Source organism: Labeo rohita, chromosome 18, assembly GCF_022985175.1.
Source record: "Labeo rohita strain BAU-BD-2019 chromosome 18, IGBB_LRoh.1.0, whole genome shotgun sequence".
NCBI classification, from domain to species: domain Eukaryota; kingdom Metazoa; phylum Chordata; class Actinopteri; order Cypriniformes; family Cyprinidae; genus Labeo; species Labeo rohita.
Genome location: NC_066886.1, coordinates 6,823,130 through 6,845,642, shown reverse-complemented (window position 1 = coordinate 6,845,642; position 22,513 = coordinate 6,823,130). Strand labels below are relative to the sequence as shown.

At 30.8% G+C, this 22,513-nt stretch overlaps 1 long non-coding RNA gene across 1 annotated transcript; it reads left to right on the top strand.

The window, feature by feature from the left end:
* Positions 1-681: 681 nt before the first annotated feature.
* LOC127181179 (uncharacterized) lies at positions 682-17,367 on the top strand. Its single transcript, XR_007829739.1, has 3 exons — positions 682-801; positions 14,192-14,634; positions 17,045-17,367. It is a non-coding gene; the product is annotated as an uncharacterized LOC127181179 (long non-coding RNA).
* Positions 17,368-22,513: the final 5,146 nt, after the last annotated feature.

Genomic DNA, 22,513 nt, shown 5'->3' with positions numbered 1-22,513 from the left:
GTGTGTGTGGGCTATATTACATAACCGGGTGTGATGGAGAGGAATATTAGCTTCATTTTTTCTCGCCGTTTACCCGTCTCGCAGGTCGTGAGGCATAAGCGGCTTATGTCACTCTCACGTCATGTGAGGCCACATGCAGTCAATATAAATACAGCTAATATTCAGCATCTGAGAATATTGCCGCCCATGGGAGTCCAAAGCCTTGAACACAGCGGGAGGTGACACGCTCTTCATCTATCATATCTTATTTTTAGGTGTCAGTTATGCTGTTCTGTTCAGAAATCAGCAGTTACTATGTTCCCATTTTAATTTTAGCACCGCAGAAACCGCAGCAAATCCCTGGTGATCTCAGATGTTCTAATACATAAAGAGGAGACAATTTTCAACATTTGGATAGACAATGAATTGTACAATATTAACTGACAACATTTAAATGTAAAGCCTTCTCATGCACATTGCAAAGCCAAAGCACATACATGCTAATTGCGAAGAATTCAGCCCCGAACTGTTGTTTTCCCAAAGAAAATCTCCTCAGCAGGGGCACGTTTCCTCTGAGCTGGGCAAGGCCTCTGAAAAATGTTGTTTTCCCGACGGCCCACTCGATAAAGCTTCCTGAACTCTTCCCCAGGACGTGCGGCGCGCGGCAGCAGACCTTCATGTGCTCCTCACATCAAAGACACAGTGAACCACAGCCGAGCTCCAGCTTATGAGGGATCATCCCGTTCCTCTAACCCTGCTCTCTGAGGCCCCGTGTGCATCGGCCCCAGAACACGCAGGGGACGTGTCCCCCTCGCTTTAAAGGTATGTGTGTATGTGTATTTCATCAGGCAGCTGTGTATGTGTGCAAAAGAAGATGATAAAGTTCATTTGTCAAGTTGTTAAAGAGAATGTCATATATATGCTCTGTTTTTGGTGGATTAATTATTGTTATTTATTTATTTTACTTATTATTTGATAAATAATAATGAAAAGGAAAATTTGGTAATTATTAACTCAACCACATGAGGTTCCAAAACGTTAAATTAAATTAAATTTAATTAAATTAAATGTTGACTCATTAATCATAAAAACTGGGAAATTAAAATTCTTTCTTCATCTACAAGTCACGTTGCTCCGAACCTTAATGATTTTCTTTATTCTTTATAAAATTAATTTAAATTAAAACTGTAAATTTATTTTAAATAAAATAAATATTATATTAAATATTATTTTTTAAATTACATTATTGATTTAATACATAAAAACTGGGAAATTAAACTTTCGTCATCATCTGTATCACATGTTGCTTCAGACCTGCATGTGAAAGTGTTTTTTAAGAATATCTATTCCACAAATATTAAATGAAATGAAATTAACTTAATGGTTAAATTAAATTCAACTGTTGATTCATTAATCATAAAAACTAGGAAATAAAAATCCTTTCTTCATCTACAAGTCATGTTCCTCTGAACTTATTAAATTAAATTAAATTAAATTAAATTAAATTCTGTCATTATTAACTCATCCTCTTGTTGTTACACAAAAATTAATAAAATAAAATAAAATTAAATTAAATTAAATTAAATTACATGTTGACTCATTAATCATAAAAACTAGGAAATTAAACTTCTTTCTTCATCAACAAATCACGTTGCTCCAAGCCTTAATGATTTTCTTTCTTTTTTGGAAGTATTTTTGAAAAAGATCCATTATTTTAATGTACATAAATTCATAATAATGTTAAATTAGATAAATTAATAATAATGTTTTTTCATTTAAATTATTATTTAATAAATTCAGTAATAATAAAAAGGAACAATTCTGTCATTATTAACTCAACCTCTTGTTGTGACACAAAAAATAATTAAATTAAATTAAATTAAATTAAATCAAATAATGAATGAAATGAAATGAAATGAAATGAAATGAAATGAAATGAAATTAAATGTTGACTTATTAATCAAAAAAACTGTAAAATGAAAATTCTGTCTTCATCTACAAGTCACGTTGCTCCAGACCTTAATGATTTTCTTTCTTTTTTGGAAGTATTTTTGAAAAATATCCATTAGTTTAATGTACATAAATTCATAACAATGTTAAATTAGATAAATTAATTTTAATGTTTTTTCATTGTAATTATTATTTAATGCATTTAGTCATAATAAAAATTCTGTCATTATTAACTCAACCTCATGTTGTTACATAAATATTAAATTACATTTTAAATTAAGTTAAGAAGAATATAAATTATTTTTAGCATAATGTAAATAAATTCATAATAATGTTAAATTAAATTTCCATTGTTCTCATTATTTAATAAATTCAGCAATAACAAAAAAGGAAAATTCACTATTAACTCTGAATGAAGGTGAAATGAACCTGTTAAATTACATTACATTTAAAATTACATTTTAAATGAAATAATTTGTTTATTCAAATCATAAAAACTAAGAAATTAAAATTCTGTCATTCTATACACTTCACGTTGCTCTGAACCTGAATGACTTTCTTTCTTCTGTTGACCTCAAATGATTGTTTTGAAGAATTTTCTGGCCATTCTTTTGGATATAATGTATGTGAACAAAACCTGAGGCTGCCAAGCTCCAAAATAACCAAAAATCACTCATGCACAAAGTCTTCCTAAAGCATACAATAGCTTTGTGTCAGAAACAGACTGAAATTTTCATTATTTACAACAAAACATCTTGAGGCTGTGAAATTTGTGCTGCTGTGGAACTTGCATCAGCTCAACATGCTCTGGCTGCTTCATAACAACAAAATCCTGTGCTGGCAGAGGTTTACAGGGAATTTTATCCAAATACAGTCATACTATAAATACAATTAGAGAATCACTCGATCAAAAGTGATCACTTGATCAGTAGCCAGAAAATCCGGTTCAGTCATTGCTTCTGAAATGACTGCTCGTGCATTTGCTTATGAGAAGCAAAAGAAAAAGAAAAGAGAGGTGAGAGAGTGGATAGAGAGAAAACTAGATGTCCTCAGAGCATGAGAGTTGCTCATGCAACGCGGGCATTTTTGGTTTGTAGCATAGTGCATACGTTGCGCTTGTTTATTTAATAGTTGATTTATCTATCTCTGAGGTCCAGTGATGCACTGCTGCTCTTGCATTTTAATGCAGCTGATGGTGAACTCAGCAGCCCTGCAGCGCTTCCTGCCTCAGTGGCCGTCGCAGACTGTTAATGCACTTTAGGGTGTTTCTGTCTCAGGAGAGAAATAATAAACAGCTTCAGGTCACCTTTCTTCTCTACTGACGGATCACTGCCAAAGCACACTAACAAAACCTACAGTGTGCTTCTCAATGAAACGCTTCTCTCGGCCAGATTTATTTTATGTTTTAGTGATTGCTTTGTATCTGACGGGGTTTAACCTCATGAATAAGATATTTTAGTTAGAAATGTTTCATGCTTCATTGTTTTATTGCAGATCGATCTGATGTAATAGGAACATTTAACTGTCTCACCTTGTACAGTCGTAAGCAGTCAAATCTGTCACGTTCTTTAACGTGCTCTGTAATGAAATGACATTAGACGCACAGTTTTCTGTGTTTTATGCTCTGTAAGCTTTTAAAAATCAAGTGCATGTGCATGGGTGTTTTCTTTTAAAGTAAAGATAAGAACATGAATTTACTCTGGCTTTTACACAATATTTTAATAAATAGTTTTTTTTATATATTTTAATGATATTAATAAACTAAGGAATGATTTTTCATAATTTACAATATTATTTAAAAATGCAGTTATTAACTCAGCATGTTTAATAATAATAACAATAACAACAATAACATCAATTCTGAAAATACATCAAACTAAATAATAAAAAATAAAAAAAGATTTACACAATTTATATTATTATTTAAAAATGTTATCATTATGAACTCAACCTCATGTCTAACAATATTCATAATAATAATTTAAAAAATACATAAAAAACAATAATTCTATTTTTAAACCACTAATAATAATAATAATAATAATAATAATAATAATAATACATCAAACAAATACAATAGTTCTATATTTAAAAAAAAAAAAATCAATATTTTTTTTCACAATTTATATTATTATTTAAAAATGTTTTAATTATTACCTCAAGCCTCATGTCTATTATTATTATTATTATTATAATCAAAGAAATACAAAGAAATACAGTTCTATTTTTAATAAAGAAATAAATAAATTAAATAAACAATGATTGTTCACAATTTACAATATTATTTAAAAATGTTATCATTATTATTATTAACTTAACCTCAGGTTTAATACTACTACTACTACTACTACTACTAATAATAATAATACTAATCATCATCATCATCATCATCATCATCATTAAAAAAACATCAAACAAATAATTTTTTTTACAATTTACATTATTATTTAAAAATGTTATCATTATTAATTTATTAATTAATAGTATTATTAATACTAATAATAACAATAATAATAATTTTTAAAATACATACATACGAAGAAATACAGTTGTTCTATTTTTAAATGAAATAAATGAAATAAATAATTATTTTTTATTATTTAAAAAATGTTATTATTAATTTAACCTCAGGTTTATTATTAATAATAAAAATAATAATAATAATAATAATAATAATAATAATAATAATAAACATTAAACAAATAAATTAAAAAAATAAATGTTCACAATTTACATTATTACTTAAAAATGTTATCATTATTAACTTAACCTCATGTTTAATAATAATAATAATAATAATAATACATTTAAAATTAAAACAAATACAATTGTTCTATATTTAGAAGAAACAAATAAATGTAAAAAAAATCACAATTTACATTATTACTCAAAAATGTTATCAATATTAACTTATTTAACATGTTTAAAGATAATAATAATAAAAAATGTATCAAAGAAACAGTTGTTCTATTTTTATAGGAAATATATAAATTAAATAAATAATGTTTTTTCACATTTTTTATTATTATTTACAAAATGCATTATTAACTCAATATGTTGTTAAATAATAATAATAATGATAATTATTATTATTCATTGTATTGTAATTATTTAAAATAATTAATGATGTCTGAAAACTGTTCTGATCCAAAATCATCTTTGAAGTTTGAAAGCATGAGTCCACATTCATTCTAACTGCATAGAAATCAGCAATAACATCACATTCATCTTTAAGCAAACTCATTTTACACCAGCAAAGGGACTAGTCTGAATCAGAATATCAGATGATTTACATAGCACAGAAGACTCTGCAAGCAGTCTTTGGCTTCCGTTATGTATTTTCTCCCCACAAACAACAGTATCCAAATACACATAGTGGGCCAGAAGTATTGCTTTCCAATTCTTTTGTAATCTCCTTGGTGCCAAGTTATTTTCTTATGCAAATGCACTATCACAGACAGTATCAGTATGGACAGTCTGCCCTGTATTAAAGCTGACTATGGCAAGTCGGGCCAGAGAGATAAAAATGGAGTTTTGACATCCGCACAGAAAATCAATCAGAAACTCCGACATAAAGACACCGATCATACCGATATCCATTTCCACCTCCTGTCACGCTAGTCAGCTCCTCTATAGAATATCACAAAACAAAGCAAATAAAAATTGAATGATGGAGAATGATGGTGCCAGTGAGTAAACAGTATATTACTCTCACTCCTGGAGTTTTGTCTGTCCAGTTGCTCAGTGCTTTCTCAAACTCAACCCTTATGAACCCGCTGCTGACGCATTTGGTCGGTCTGATCCCATAAGAGACACACGCTATATAAGACAGACAGCAAAACGACATCCTGACAGTTTTTACTGACTGCATGATCTCACAAAATCTCCCTACACACTGAAAAAATGCTGTAGGATTTACTTTGAAATAATTTTCACTCTGTGAATTTCATAACTGCAAAAAATGCAAGTAGCACATTGAATTTGAAATAGAAAGGTGCATAAGCCAGATACTACCAGCATACGAGCAGTGAATAACTTTAGTTATTATAATAAACCTGGAAAGTTAGTAAGTTAGTAAAAAAACAATGTCTGGCTGCTGTTCTGCTGATATTTCTGTGCACTGTTGCATGTCGTTTATTCATATAATTCTATGAATTAATTATTAAAAATAAACTCCATGAATTATGATAATTATGAAACAACATAAATAAAACAACAGCAAATACACACCACTGGGAGCCTTCTGTCCCAAATCTCAGCGGAGAATCTTACGCCAAGGGTCTAACTTTAACTTTTCACTTTTCAAACAATTTGTAATGGTACAAATCTAAATGAATGAATGCATCCACAATCCCCATTTAGAAATACAAATAAAAACATACAGATAAACAAGAAATGCAATCTATGGAAGCCTGTTTCTTAAAAAACAAACAAAAAACTTGGAATTGCAAAAAAAAAAGATTTTTTTTTTCTGAATTGTGAGATAAAATGTTGCAATTACCTTAAAAAATAAAAATAAAATAAAAATAAAATTAAGAAAATACAAAAATAATAAAATAAAATAAACTTGGAAATGTCAAAAAAAGTTCAGAATTCTGATTCTAAATCTTGTAATTCTGACTCTTTTCTCAGAACTGTGAAGTTTTTTTCCCCAGAATTGAAGATAAAAAGTCACAATTACCTTAAAATAAAATAAAATAAAATAAACTTGGAATTCCGAAAAAGGGTCAGAATTCTGACTTTATTTCTTGTAATTCTGGCTATTTTCTCAGAATTGTGTTCCTGGATTGTGAGATAAAATGTTGCAATTACCTTAAAAAATAAATAAATAAATAAATAAATAAATAAATAAATAAATAAATAAATAAATAAATAAATAAATAAAATAAAATAAAATAAAACAAAATAAAATAAAATAAAATAAAATAAAATACAATTAAATTAAATTAAATTAAAAACTCAGAACTGTGAGGAAAAAGGTCAGATGTTTTCTCAAAATTGTTTTCCTGAATTGTAATATAACAAGTTGCAATTACCTTAAAAAAGAATCAATCAATCAATCAATCAATCAATAAAATAAAATAAAATAAAATAAAATAAAATAAAATAAAATAAAATAAAATAAAATAAAAATAAACTTGGAACTGTGAGAAAAAGGTCAGAATTACCTTATAAAATAAAATAATAAAAAATAAACACTTTATATTTTGTAATTCTGACTGTTTTCTCGGATTGTTTTTACTTAATTGTGAGGAAAAGTCTTAACTGTGCAACTACCTTAAAAATAAAATAAAATCAAATGAAATTTGTGAAGTAAAACGTTGCCTACCTTAGTTAAAAAAGTAACTAATTAAATAAAAATAAAATAAACTAAAATAAATAAAAACTCGGAATTGCAAGAAAAAGGTCAGAATTCTGACTTTATATCTTGTAATTAACAGTGTTTTCTCAGAATTGTGTTTTCCCCCCTGATTTGTGAGATAAAAAGTTGCAAAAAAACTAAATAAATAAAATAAAATATAAAATAACATTAAATTAAAAAAAGGTCAGAACTTTATATCTTGTAATTCTGACTGTTTTCTCAGAATTTAGTTTTTTTTTTCCCTGAACTGAGATAAAAGGTATATATATATTAATCTATTTTATATATATATACATAAAATATATATAACATCACTATAATCTCAAAGCTGTTCAACTGTTCAGGTGGAATAAATCTCACAAATTATGTTCAGATGAAAAGTCATATTTAGTAAGAGCAGTCATTCAGTAAATGTCTTGAGACTTATACAGTTGCAGCTGATGCACAAACTGGTAAACAGCATTTTATCACACATAATACCACATTTTGCATTAATTCAGAAAGACATGCAGCTGTCTCTGTATACCTATGATTTTAAGACAAAACAACAGCCATCAGCAATGAACTGAATAAATATGCAATGTTTACAAGTACACAATGTCAATAAAGGCATTCAGTTCCATAGCTAGTGTCTGCTTTCTTGCCTTCCAACTGGCCGAATGTCACATCACCTCATTAATATTCATGAGCCAGGCAGATGAGGTTTATAATGTGACCTGACCAATCCAGAAAGTTCAAAGGTTGCCTAATTAGCACCCAAAGTGCTTCTCCTTTGTTTTTATGATATGACATGCACAGCTAACCAGAACAGCTCTGTTTTCTTGCTACAGCTGTGCTTTGAGCTTGAACTTTCTGACAGCTAATTCAAGTCTAGCATTATGACAGGCCGTCAAGGAGGATGAGGGGTTAAACAAAAGCAAACACCATGGCAAATGTTGACTGAGAGCCATGCAGAATCTCGGCTGCGAACGTCAGGCTAATCAGCACTACACAAGCCGGCTTCCTCCAACAGTCAATTTGTTTTGACAATGTGCAGAGAGAACACACACTTCAGCTAACACTTTGATGTTTCAGACATACGGCCTCATCCATTGATCACTTGCCCTGTTGGCTCCTTTGGATCAACTGGCATCGTTTTATTTCCCGATTAAAGGGAGTGAGACCATGTTGTGGTCTAACGAAGACTTCTGTTTGACTGGCGAGCTGCTCCACATGACATCTCAGCACAAACGTTGCAAGTCCCGAATGTGACTACAATGATAACTGGCTTAAAATTAATTAGTCATGTTCTTCAAACAATCACCTCACAGAATTCATTAAATGCGCTGCTAATAGCGACAGATGTTTGTGCGCCAAATATGGTCACTTCCTGCAAAATGATGTCATTATAAACCGGTTTTTGTTTTTTAAAGACGTATTACATAAGAAAAGAAGATGAAAACACACATTGAATATTTGAACATTTAAACAAATGGCCAATTAATAATTTTAGTAAAGTCACATTATTTAAGATTTACCCACATTCACTTAGCTGTAATATTGTGATGAACAGAAAAATATAATATGATTTAAACATTATATTTTATTCAATATTTTAACAAACAGTTCAGGTTCAGTAAGATTTTTTTTTTGTATATTTTTATTAGGCAAAGATGCATTATTGTGAGAAAATGGTCAGAATTCTGACTCTATATCTTGTAATTCTGACTGTTTTCTCAGAATTGTTTTGAGTTTTTATTTTCAGAATTGTGAGGAAGTAAATAAAAAGTCACAATTACATAAAAATAATAATAATAATAAAAATAAAAAAATAAAATAAAATAAACCCAGAATTCAGAGAAAAAGGTAAAAATTCAGATTTTATATTTTGTAATTCTGACTGTTTTCTCAGAATTGTGAGGAAGGAAAAGTCTGAATTGTTAAATAAAATTATATATTATATATTACAATTATATATATATAAAAAAATAATAATAATAATAATAATAAATAATGAAATTTTATTTCGGAATTGCGAAAATTCTGGCTATTTTCTCAGAACTGTGAGATAAAAAGTTGCAATTACCTTAAAAATAAAATAAAATAAAATAAAATAAAATTCAGAATTGTAAGAAAAAGGTCAGAATTCAGATTTCATATCTTTTAATTTTCACAGTTTTTTCCCCCAGAATTGTGAGGAAAGAAAAGTCTGAATTATGAAATAAAAAGTCACAATTACATAAAAATAATTACATAATAATAAAGTCACAATTACCAAAAATAAAAAAAAATAAAAAAAAATAAAATAAGAATTGTGAGAAAAAGGTCAGAATTCAGATTTCGTTTTTTTCCCCCAGAATTGTGAAGTCTGAACTGTGAAATAAAAAGTTACAATTTCATGAAAAAGGAAAAGGAAAAACAACAACAACAACAACAAAAAAACTAGGAATTGCGAAAAATGGTCAGAATTCTGACAAAAAATTTTGTTTCAAGTAAATGCTCTTATTTTACATTTACATTTATTCATTTAGCAGATGCTTTTATCCAAAGTGACTTACAAATTAGGAGTTTTTTATTTTATTATTTTTATTATTTTTAAATATTCAATGATTCAAAGAATCCTGAAAAAAGTATTATGGCTTCCATAAAAATATCAAACAGCAAATCAGCATAGTAGAATGATTTCTGAAGGATCATGTGACACTGAAGACTGGAGTAAAGATGCTGAAAATTCAGCTTTGCATCACAGAAATAAAATCCATTTTACAATATATTTAAATAGAAAAGAGTTATTTTAAATTGTAATAACATTCCAGAATTTTACTGTAATTGTTTTGATTAAATAAATTCAGCATTGGTCAGCATAAAAACTCTTTTGGTAGTGGTAGTGTACGTAATGGGAAAATTAGAATGTACTGCATAATAAGAATGACCCAGGCGTTGAGTGATTGTCATTCTCGTCTTAGACAATTTAAGTTATATCGAATTTCGAGACATGTGTTGACGATTTAAATCAGCTTTAACACGATCATATCTGATAACCGTCTGAGTCACACTCAATTAGGTCATTCATGGGGAAGAGCGTTACAATAACACGCTAAAGCTATTCTCAGCATCCTATTAACTAGCCTGCGCGCACTGTTTCTATAATTCCTCGCAAAGGTCAAACCAATGAATGTTTTATTTCCTGTCAATTAAATGATGGTTTATGGGTGAAAGAGAGGAAAAAGAACACGAAAATAAAGAAAAGAGGACTTGGGCTAATCCCCTGTTCTGCAGACGTATTTAAACCAGCGTTGTCAGCTCATATTTATTCATGTCATTGTGTTGTACAATTACACTGACAAATGCTTGACTGATTTTCTGCCGCACTTTCATTAAAATAAACCTCCTAAAGAGAGGACGAAGATAAAGTAGTAGAATAAATCGTCGTTCTATATCTCAGCCTGTACTCATAAATATTGTAATTGTCCACTGACGGAGAGAGTGAGAGAAATGGTAGATTAGCCAAATTGATAACTTTCAGCACAGCTTGGAGCTTTTGTATTACCAAGCGTGTAGTCCTCCGCACAAAACGCGCTTGAAGATGTTTGTGTCAACACCTGTGGTGCATGATGGACTATATATGAGGCTTTCTCAGCTGGAATAGCTTAGCCTGACAAAAAAGTAATGTGCCACTACCAAGGTAAAGAGATGGTGTTAGGCGGTAAAACTGTGTAAAATTTACTTACTCTCTGTAAAAAAAGTTTGTTTAATCATCAGAAAAGATTTGGAGAAATTCAGCATTACATCACTTGCTCACCAATGGATTTGTAGTAAACGGGTGCCGTCAGAATCCAAAGCCAAATCATTTAATGTCTTGTGAAGTGAAAAGCTGCATGTTTGTAATAAACAAATCTGTTAAGACGTTTTTAACTTTCTCTGTCCATACTAATGCTTTCTCAAGTTAAAAAGTCATCTGAATCAGAAGAGAAATATGCACAGATTTTGATATGAGAAGAAAACAGGGGTTTTGACTTAAGGAAGTGTTATTATACTTATTTTGGCCAGAAGTGATTCACAAGAAGTTAACTGATGGACTGGAGTCATATGGATTACTCGTGAATTATTGTGATGTTTTTATCAGCCGTTAGGACTCTCATTCTGACGGCACCCATTCACTTCAGAGGATCTATTGTTGAGAAAGTGATGTAATGATGTCTGTTCAAATGAAGAAACAAACTCATTTACATCTTGGATAGCCTGAGGATGAGTAAATGTTCAGCAAATTGTCATTTTGAGCAAACTGTTCCTTTTAGACCTTCTCAAATTTGAAGAAAGAGGCAATTTATTGAATTTTCAATATCACTGTATTGTTAACAAAGAGCGAAACACGAAGAATTAAATGTTCACACATTTATTCAATCTAAAGTGCAGACCTTCTGATTTCCTCAGGCTGCTTTCATTGACTCACAAACGAGATAAATAGAACTGGTATATCTGAGAAATTTGGCCTCCCAATGGCCTTAATTCATCAATGACATTGCAGACTGATCGCTAATTCAACAAAACAAGGCGTCATTACCAGCAGAGAATACAAAACAATCATTTTCAGAGCTGCATCTTGTTTTGCAAGCTAAGTGCTTTGGCCATTCACAAGATGAATGTGTCTGGTGAAAATGGAAATGTGTTAAAATACCCACAGAGTTTTGTCGATGCCGTTTTGACAGATGATTTGTTAATCTGACTCATGACTGCCCACGAAATTGTTTGCTTGTACTATTTAAGCATTTTGCACTATTTGTCAGATAGATAATTAATAGGGAAACTCTTATTCAATTATGATTTTATTTGTGCCGTGAAAAATAACACTTTCAGTTCTGTTAGAACAGGGACTTTAATCTTTATATCTGTCATTACAGATTATGCATCTATTGCATTTATGCATCTGGCAGATGTTTTTTGTATTCAGAGTGCATCCAAGCAGTGCATCCAAGCCTTTTTTTTTTCTTGATATTCTATCTTGAAAAATGTGGAGTCGGTAAGATATTTTAATGTTTCTGAAAGAAGCCACTAAAGGTCACCAAGGTTGCATTTATTTGGTCAAAAATACAGTAAAAATGGTGTTATTGTGAAATATTATTACAATTAAAAAAAGTGTTTTCTATTTAAATGTATTTTAAAATATAATTTATTCCTGTGATGTAAATCTAAATTTGCAGCATCATTACTCCAGTCTTCAGTGTCACATGATCCTTCAAAAATCATTGTAAAATGCTGATTTGTTGCTTTGTAACATTTGGAACATTTATTATTATTATTATTATTATTATTAATTTTGAAATCAGATATATTTATACAGTTGTGGTCAAAAGTGCAAAATGTTAATTATTTGACCAAAATAAGAGGGATCATACAAAATGCATGTTATTTTTATGTGGTACTGACCTGAATAAGATATTTCACATAAAGGTCTACATAAAGTCCACAAGAGAAAAAAAAATAGTTGAAGTTATAAAAATGACCCTGTGCAAAAGTTTACATACACTTAATTCTTAATACTGTATTGTTACCTAAATGATGCACAGCTGTTTTTTTTTTTTGTGATAGTTCCTTTTTTGTCCTGAACAGTTAAGCTGCCTGCTGTTCTTCAGAAAAATCCTCTAGGTTCCACAAATTCTTTGGTTTTTCAGCATTTTTTTGTATTTGAATCCTCTCCAAAAATGACTGTATGATTTTGAGATCCATCTTTTCACACTGAGAAGACTGAGAGACTCATATGCAACTATTACAGAAGATTCAAACGCTCACTGATGCTCCAGTAGGAAACATGATGCATTTAGAGCCGGGGGGGTGAAAACTTTTGAACAGAATGAAGATGTGCACATTTTTCTTATTTTGCCTAAATATCATATTTTTTTCATTTAGCACTGCCCATTAGAAGCTACAGAAGAGACTTACATGTTTCCCAGAAGACAAAATAAGTCAAATTTACCCTGATCTTCAAATTTAAAAAGTTTTCACCCCCCGGCTCTTAACGCATTGTGTTTCCTTCTGGAGTATCAGTGAGTATTTGAACCTTCTGAAATAGTTGCATATGAGTCCCTCAGTTAACCTCAGTGTGAAAAGACGGATCTCAAAATCATATAGTCATTGTTGGAAAGGGTTAAAACACACAAAAATGCTGAAAAACCAAAGAATGTGTGGGACCTGAAGGATTTTTCTGAAGAACAGCAGGCAGTTATACTGTTCAGGACAAACAAGGTACTCATGAACAACTATCGCTAAACAAAACTATCACTAAAAAAAAAAAAAAAACACACAATGGTGGATCACTCAGGTAACAACACAGTATTAAGAATCAAAGAGATGTAAATTTTTGAACAGGGTCATTTTTATAAATTCAGCTATTATTTTCTCTTGTGGACTATATGTAAACATCTTTTATGTGAAATATCTTATTCAGGTCAGTACTAAATAAAAAAAAAATCACATGCATTTTGTATGATTCCTCTTATTTTGGTCAAATAATTAACATTTAGCAGATTCTGCAAGGTGTATGTAAATTTTTGACCTCAACTGTATATTTTTTTGTATCTGTAGTGTCACCTTTGATCAATTTAACATGTCCTTGTAGGAATATTAATTTCTTTCAAGAAACACAAACGTCACTGATCCTGAACGTTTGAACAGTAGTGTACACATTTTTATACATTCCCTGAGAACTGAACCCATTACATTGCACCATTCTCTATCAGCTGAGCTATACAAACACTGCATCATGGACTGATTGCTATTATTACATGTGTAGGGCACATGTGGACAAGACCAATTTTCTCTCTATCTACTCAGATCTAACAGGTCAAATTCACAAGCTGACCCTGTTTCACCCGTGTTTATCTTCCTCTGATTTAGATTACACCTCCTTATGTTCCATCACAGGGTCACATTTCCTCCTGAGCACACATTCAGAGTGCTCGTGTGGGCTGTATGTGGATAGCGCAGATACTGACCTAATTAAGAGGAGACACCACTGAAATACTGCAGACATGGCAGAGATACCTTATCAGTAGATGGTCATTGGGCAGCGCGAGGAATTCTCATCACCTGAGCATAATGCTTTATGGATTTCCGAGGAGAGAACCTTTATCAGAAGGTATACTGAAGCTGCTAAACATCAGAAAGACAGATTGAAGATCCCTTTCGGGAGCTGGATCTTAAGCATCAAAGGCTTCTGTGTACCACCTCAAAGCTCTAGAGGCTAACAGCTAACCAACACACGGAATACAGAATCTTCCTTACGTATGAAATATTCCTCATCCAGCTGATCCGGATTTTAAACATCAGAGACTTGCAATTCACTGCTGCATCTGGCCACTATTGATGTGAGTTTTGAAACTAAGGCCTGTTTCACATCGCACAAATATTTATGAAAGCCCATTTCAGTGACGAAATAAAAAATAAAAAATGTAATTGCGGCTTTTTATAGAACATTTTTGAGTTTGTCTTTGCTTCTCTTTTTTTCAGAATTGTGGGATATAAACTTAGATTTGCAAAATGTTACTCCTAATTCTGAGAAAAATCTGAATTGTGAAATATAACAGAATTAACATTCATATAACAGAATTGCGAGGTATAAACTCAGAATTATGTGATACTGAAAACTCAAAATTCTGAGTAAAAACTGTGATTTTTCTTCCTCACAATTCTGAGTTTACATAGCAATTCTGTGTTTATAACTTCACTAATTCTAACTTTTTTTTTAGTTTACACCTTCAATTGTGGCTTTTTTTTTTGTTGTTTCTGCCATGAAATAAAACGAATAAAAAGGCAACTGGAATTTTTTTATCTTCCAATTCAGCTTTTTTTCCCCCTGCAATTTATATCTTGCAGTTCTGACTTCTTTCCTAAATTCAGAGTTTACATATGTCAGTTCAAACCTTTTCTCTGAATTGTGAGTTCATATCTATGGTAGTCCATTTCCACCACTGAATTAAAAAGAAAATATAATTGTAACTTTTTACCTCACAATTCAACATTTTTTCTCTGAATTGCATGATACAAACTCGCAATTTTTTTTTTTTTTTTTTTGCGTTTTTCATGAAAGGACAGTAGAGATATGACAGGAATTGAGTGGGACAGAGAGAGGGGAACAGGGTCAGGAAAGGTCCACGAGGTGGGACTCAAACTCGGGACACCCGAAGCGCAGCTGTGCCATACATCAGCACACTGCCCACAAGGCTATCGGTGCCGAACAAACTCACAATTCTTACTTTTTTTCTTAGAATTGTGAGACATAAACTCACAACTGTGAGTTATAAAGTTAGAACTGCAAGATATAAACTCACAATTCAGACTTTTTTTCTCACAATTGCAAGTTTACATCTCACAATTCTGACTTTTTTTCTTATAATTGTGAGATCACACTTGCACTTGCAAGTAATAAAGTCAGTACTGCATGACAAACTCGCAATAGTGAAAAAAACAAAACATAATAAATGATAAATAAGATATATAATATATGATATAAACTTACAATTCTGACTTTTTCTTAGAATTCCACTTTTAAAATGTGCAATTGTGACTTTATTTCCTCAGAATTGAGAGTTAAGTCAGAACTGTGTGATTATAAACTTTTGTACTTTTTAACTTGCAATTGCAATTTTATATTTCAAATTAATTTCCAAAAAACAAAAAAACAAAACAAAATTGTGAGCAAAAAAATTGTCTTTAATTGCGAGTTTATATCCCATTATTCTGACTTCACAATTGTTTATATCACGCAATTATGAGAAAAAAGTCAGAACTGCAAATTTAAACGCAGCTGCGAGAAAAAAGTCAGAATTATGAGACAAAAACTCGCAATTACCTTTTTTAAAAATTTGTATTCAGTGGTTGAAACGGGCTGCCATATACTTCTCACAATTCTGCCATGGGAAAAAAAAAATCACAATTTACTTTTATTTTTTAATTTGCAATTTCAATTTATCTCTAAGTCAGAATTGTGAGTAGTCCTGTGCAATGATTAATCGTGATTAATTTCATCCAAAATAAGTTTTTGTTTTGTTTAAATAATATGTGTGTGTACTGTGTATATTTATTATGTATATATAAATAGACACACATGCATGGACATATTTAAGAAAAATATGTTATGTATCTATATGAAATATATTTATATATATTAATTATATCAATAAAAATACGTACATGCAAATACATGTAAATATTTTCAAAATATACTGCATATGTGTGTATTTATATATACATACATTATATATTACATATATTATGTAAACAACAACTTTTATTTTGGATGCGATTAATCACGATTAGTCCTTGCACAGCACTAATTGTGAGTTATAAAGTTTTTAGTTACTTATTGTTATCCCATGGTGGAAACAAGCTTCCATACATATTTTGACGGCCATACTGGTGATTTTGTTTCACCAAAGTGATTTGAATCTTTTAGTTATCATTCATCAGTCACTTCATTACATCCCTGAATAATAACTGTTTCTAATAACTGATCTGATTTGAAAAATCATACAGGCACATAATGTGACAGTAAATGATGATAGTATAATCATTTTTATGTGTGAACTCCCTTCAAAGAGCTTTTTAACTTTTCTCACCAGCTTTGTTTTGCCGCACATTTAAACATTACAGTAGAACACCTGTCACACCAATTCACGCAACAATCAAAGCCTCTTGTGCATCATTGCAGAACACCTGTCCTTTCAGAGCTGATCAGCTATGTTCTCTCTCTCGTGTGCATGTGTACTCTCAATAAAGTGGGCTATGTCACAGCGTCAAGTCCCTGTTCCTGTTAGACACGCTTGACTGCTGTTTGCCGAACAGGCAGCAGGATCCAGAGAACGCCGCTCTCTCGCGGGACCGGTTCAGCATCTGCACGTGCCTCCCGCGACCTTCTCCTGCGCCGAAGAACAGCGAGGCAGGAAAATGGATGCGACAGGAGCAACTGTCACGATGCAAATATGGGATTTTGTGGAAAAAGTCAGACCGGCACAATGCAAATAAATAATGTAACTTACAAGCAAAACATTCTCAAAAAACAATATGGTGTTGCACAGAAATGATCTGCATTTTCAAATAGAGCTAAAAGTACTAACACTAACCTAACTGCATTTTTAAGTAGCTCAGATGTGTTCAAAACAGATTAGCTTTTCTGTTCTAAAAAAAGAGAAAAATACATCATCTTTTTTCATAATGTATTGTGCAAACAGCTTTGCAGCCAAGTGAATTGGAGCAGAAATCAAACATGCTCCCTGAAATGGTTCACGCTCTCATATTAAATGTTGAGAAGTTCATTCAAGTTAGTCAGTGTGATTCAAATCAGGTCATTTAAGTCCTTACAAAGCATTTTTGTTGTATTGTTTGCAGCGTAAATAAATAAATAAAATCTCTTTTTTTTCCTCTCTCTATATATATTTGCTGTTCATCACTGTTTTTGATATCATTAAATAAAATTAGACAAAATTAATACAGATTTTTCAGGCTTTGATGCACTTTAAATGACAAAAAATATTAAAAGTGCTATTCATAAATAGTGAAAACAAAAAAGTTTTAAAAAAAACATTATCGTATACAGTTTTAAAAATGTTTTCATGTTTTAATTATTATTTATATATTTATTTATTATTTTTTTAAATAGTGTGATTTCTAGTGAATTGTATTGATTCAAATTAGAATGAATTTGACCTCTATAAAAATCATACAACTTTTTAGCTAATACTTTGGTTAAAATAGTTTATTTACACTACCAGTCAAAAGTTTTTGAACAGGAAGATTTTTAATGTTTTATAAAGAAGTCTCTTCTGCTAAACAAGCCTGTATTTATTTGATCCAACATACAGCAAATTATAAAATATTGTAAAATATTTTAACTTTATTTTTAATATTTTAATTAACTGATTTCTATTTGAATATATTTCAAAATGTAATTCATTCCTCTGATCAAAGCTAAATTTTCAGTATCATTACTCCAGACTTTAGTGTCTGATCCTTCATAAATCATTCTAATTTGCTGTTCAAGGAGCATTTGTTATTATTATTATTATTATTATTATTATCAGTATTTAAAACAGTTATGTTTATTTTTTCTGGGTTTTTTGACGAATAGAAAGATCCCAAAAATTACCTGAAATAAAAAAGCTTTTGTAACATTATACACCATACCATTCAAAAGCTTGGAGTCAGGATAATTTTTTGAGGGAAAGAAATTAATACTTTTATTTAGCAAGGATGCTTTAAATTGATCAAAAGTGATGATAAAGACATTTATAATGTTACAAAAGATTTCTATTTCAGATAAATGCTGTTTTTCTGAGCTTTCTATTCATCAAAAAAACTTGTTTTCAACATAATAATAATACTTGTTTTTTGAGCGGCAAATCAGAATATTAGAAGGATTTCTGAAGGATCATGTGACTGGAGAAATGATGCTTAAAATTCAGCTTTGAAATCACATGAAGAAGTTACATTTTAAATATAAAACAGTTTTTTTAAATAGTAAAAATATTTCAAATTGTACTGTTTTTGCTGTACACTGGATCAAATAAATTAAAAATCTTAAAAACTCTTTAAAAAAAATCTTCAAAAATATTGCTTTATTTCTAAATACATTTTTAAAGAAGGTAGCAGTTTAACTTTAATGAATTACAATAGTTTTTTAAGTTTAAAAAACGCAAATGCAATGATCTATCCCCTACAAATGCTTTCATCGACATTTTTGATTATGCTGAGACAACTCAACATGAGAAAAAAAAAGTTGCTGGTAAGCACATGAAAACCTTAAACTGCTGACATTCTGAGGTCATTAAGGGCCGCAAAGCTGCTCTTGTTTGTGGGATGTAAAAGCTGCTCGCCAAGAGGCTTCAGGCTGTTATTGATGCACGCGGCTCTCGCCAGGTTTCGTGAAATAAAAGGCTCAAGTCAATTTTCCCTACCTGCTCTGAAAGCCCAGAGGAACTCCAAGCTGAATTACTCACTTAATTAACCTAGCTGGTAACAGAGAGAGGGGGGGTAGAGACAAAAGAGAGAACGAGCTGTTATACAGGGGCTGAGAGGTAGAAGAGTTTAATAACGACTTAAGAACAGGATCAGCAGGAATCAAGTGCAACATACTACAGCACTTCAAATCATTTACACCCTCCTGATGGTGTTTAAGAAAAAAAGCAGAGGCGGCCTAAAGCACATCAAAGAACCACTGCGGCCAGACCGGAGGCTGTCGCTGAAATACAGCTGTCCAGCTCTTTTATGAGCGCCATTTGTTCCTAGAAATCTGCTCATTAAGTAGATTCTCATAAAACGAGCCAGTAATTACCACTAATTCGGATTCAAAAGTCTTCCTGGGTCCAATGAAGTAAACCCATTTAGTAACCAACCAAATAAGCAAAAATTGCAAGCATGCAAATATTTAAACACTTGTGTGGGTGTTTAGCCTGAAAATCAAAGATGATGTAATTTTTGCAATATTAAAATTGTGTTCTTATCCCAGTTTAATATGCAGAGACAATAAGTAAGCCATTAGCTTGATTCCCAATATAAGTCTAAATAACGTGGCTCTGTGACCCAAAAACTCTGGCTGAACCTCATACTGGTCTGAGGGAGTGTTTGGGAAACCTGTTTGAAAACAGTTATTATTTTGCAATTCCATTTGATGGCTTAAAAAAATCACATTTAAGCATGCACATAAAAAAAAAGTTAATAGATCACTTTATAAAATTACAAAACACATTTATTACAAAATGTATTTAAAACGGCTACTTAACCTTACTTGAAAATTACACTCTAATTTATTTTAATAAAATGCAATAAAATAAAATAATCTAATTAAAAACTAAAATAAGGCAATAAAATAAAATGTAATAAAATAATAAAATAAAAAAACAAAATAAAGCAATAAAATGCAGTAAAATAAAATCCAATAAAATGCAATAAAATAAAATACAGCAATAAAAAAAAAATGAAGCAATAAAAGAAAAGAAAGCAATCAAATAAAGCAATGTAATAAATCAATAAAATGCAATAAAACAAAATGAAATGCAATGCAATAAAAATAAAATAAAATAAAATAAAATAAAATAAAATAAAATAAAATAAAATAAAATAAAATAAAATAAAATAAAATAAAATACTTGCCTTCCCAATCCAGAACTAGGGCAAAAGTTGAAAATAAAATAGAAATAAAATAATAAAAACAAAATAAAGCATTAAAATCCAATGCAATAAAATAAAATGCAGTAAAATAAAATACAGCAATAATAAATACAGAAATAAAAATAAAATAAAGCAATAAAATACAATAAAATAACATAATAAAATAAAAAAACTAAATAAAGCAATAAAATGCCGTAAAATAAAATTCAAATAAAATGCAATAAAATAAAATAAAATACAGAAATATAAAAAATATATAAAGCAATAAAAGAAAAGAAAGCAATCAAATAAAGCAATGTAATAAATCAATAAAATGCAATAAAACAAAATGAAATTCAATGCAATGCAATAAAATAAAATAAAATAAAATAAAATAAAATAAATACGTGCCTTCCCAATCCAGAACTAGGGCAAACGTGGACAAACTGTGAGAATTCAATGCACAAATACATTTAGTATTTGTTGTAATAGTGATTTAGATTGTATTATTAGCAGAATGATGAATGAATGCACGGATAAATACATACACATGTAAAACCAGACATTCACAAGAAATTGCCCTTTTTTCTTGCCCTGCATATGGTGTGGTGTCAAAATATGCATATTTTATTTAAGACATTCTCATAAGGGATTTATTATGTAGATGTGAGCTTATAATGAATTGTAGGTATAAAGTAAATGGTAACTCTAGTACAGTAGCCCAAATCAGCGTGGATATGACATAGCAAAGGTTAGATGCATGTATTTGTTAAACACGAATGTCGTTGTTTCCACTGAGACCCGGTTGACTGAGCTTTATCTGTGTGACATTGTCTGTGAAAAATTCAGGATCGCCCCATCGGTCAGATAGTTGTTTCTTCACTGTAAGCACTTTTGGACAGACACCAATCCCCAGTTCTGTCTGTGTTCAGTGGGTCTGTCCTCCCCAGAGAGCAGCAGAAACTAGGACATGTGAAAAATTAAAGCTCCTCTCATACCAACATATGTTTCTCCCAGGCAACAGAATTCCTGCCCAAAACTGAAGGACACAAAATGCTTTACTTAAAAGCCAGAGTGAGTCTGCGTATTTTTTTTCACGCTCCTTTCATTGGCGTGTATTTCGCTTCTTGTAATTACTTGGACTGGCCCTTTCTAGTGACCCGCATCAATTAATACGCTTGTTCGTTTTATAATTAGCTGCCTAATTCAAGACAAAAGGGACGTCTGAATGAACCACAGTCGCTTTTTGTGTTGAGCTGGTCAGTGGATAATTGCACAGCCGGCGAGCACCTTTCAACAAAGTTTGATGGAGAAAAAGAACAAGGAGTTTATACTGCAGTATTCTCTCAAATGCATTGCCAAGTTTGTGGATCAAAGCAAAACACCTTCATGATTCCAGCCCCCTTTACCTAAAGAGACGTTCCTACACACAATTCCAAGCAGGGTCACATGGGGACAAGCTATGAAGTTTCTGTCAAACATAAAGCGAGGGCTTGAGGTAGAATGACTGCTGGGCTTTTTATCAATTACATTACATCTTAGAATGTAGGAGGACATTAAAAATATAGTTCACCCAAAAAGAAAAATTTGCTGAGAATTGGCTTACCCTCAGGCTGTCCAAGATGTAGATGAGTTTGTTTCTTCCTAGAAACAGATTTGGAGAAATTTAGCATTGCATCACTTGCTCACCAATAGTTCCTCTGCAGTGAATGGGTGCCATCAGAACGAGAGTCCAAACATCTGATAAAAATAATCCACAAGTTATCCACACAAATCCATTTCATCAATGAATGTCTTGTGAAGTAAAAAGCTGTGTGTTTGTAAGAAACAAATCCATTATTAAAATATTTTACCTTTAAATCGCAAACTGTCGCTTCCAAATAGGGCTGGGTTTTTGACACCAATTTCACAATTTGATTAGTTTTTGATTCACAAGCTTGCGATTCCATTTAGATTTAATTCAATATTGATAATTCTGAATATATATATCAGGTGCATTATATGGCAAATTTTCTCAAGAAACAAAAAAATCTCTCAACTAATGCTGTAAAATATACATAGGAGTCAGTTGGTAATACATTACTATAATATTAAAGATTAAAA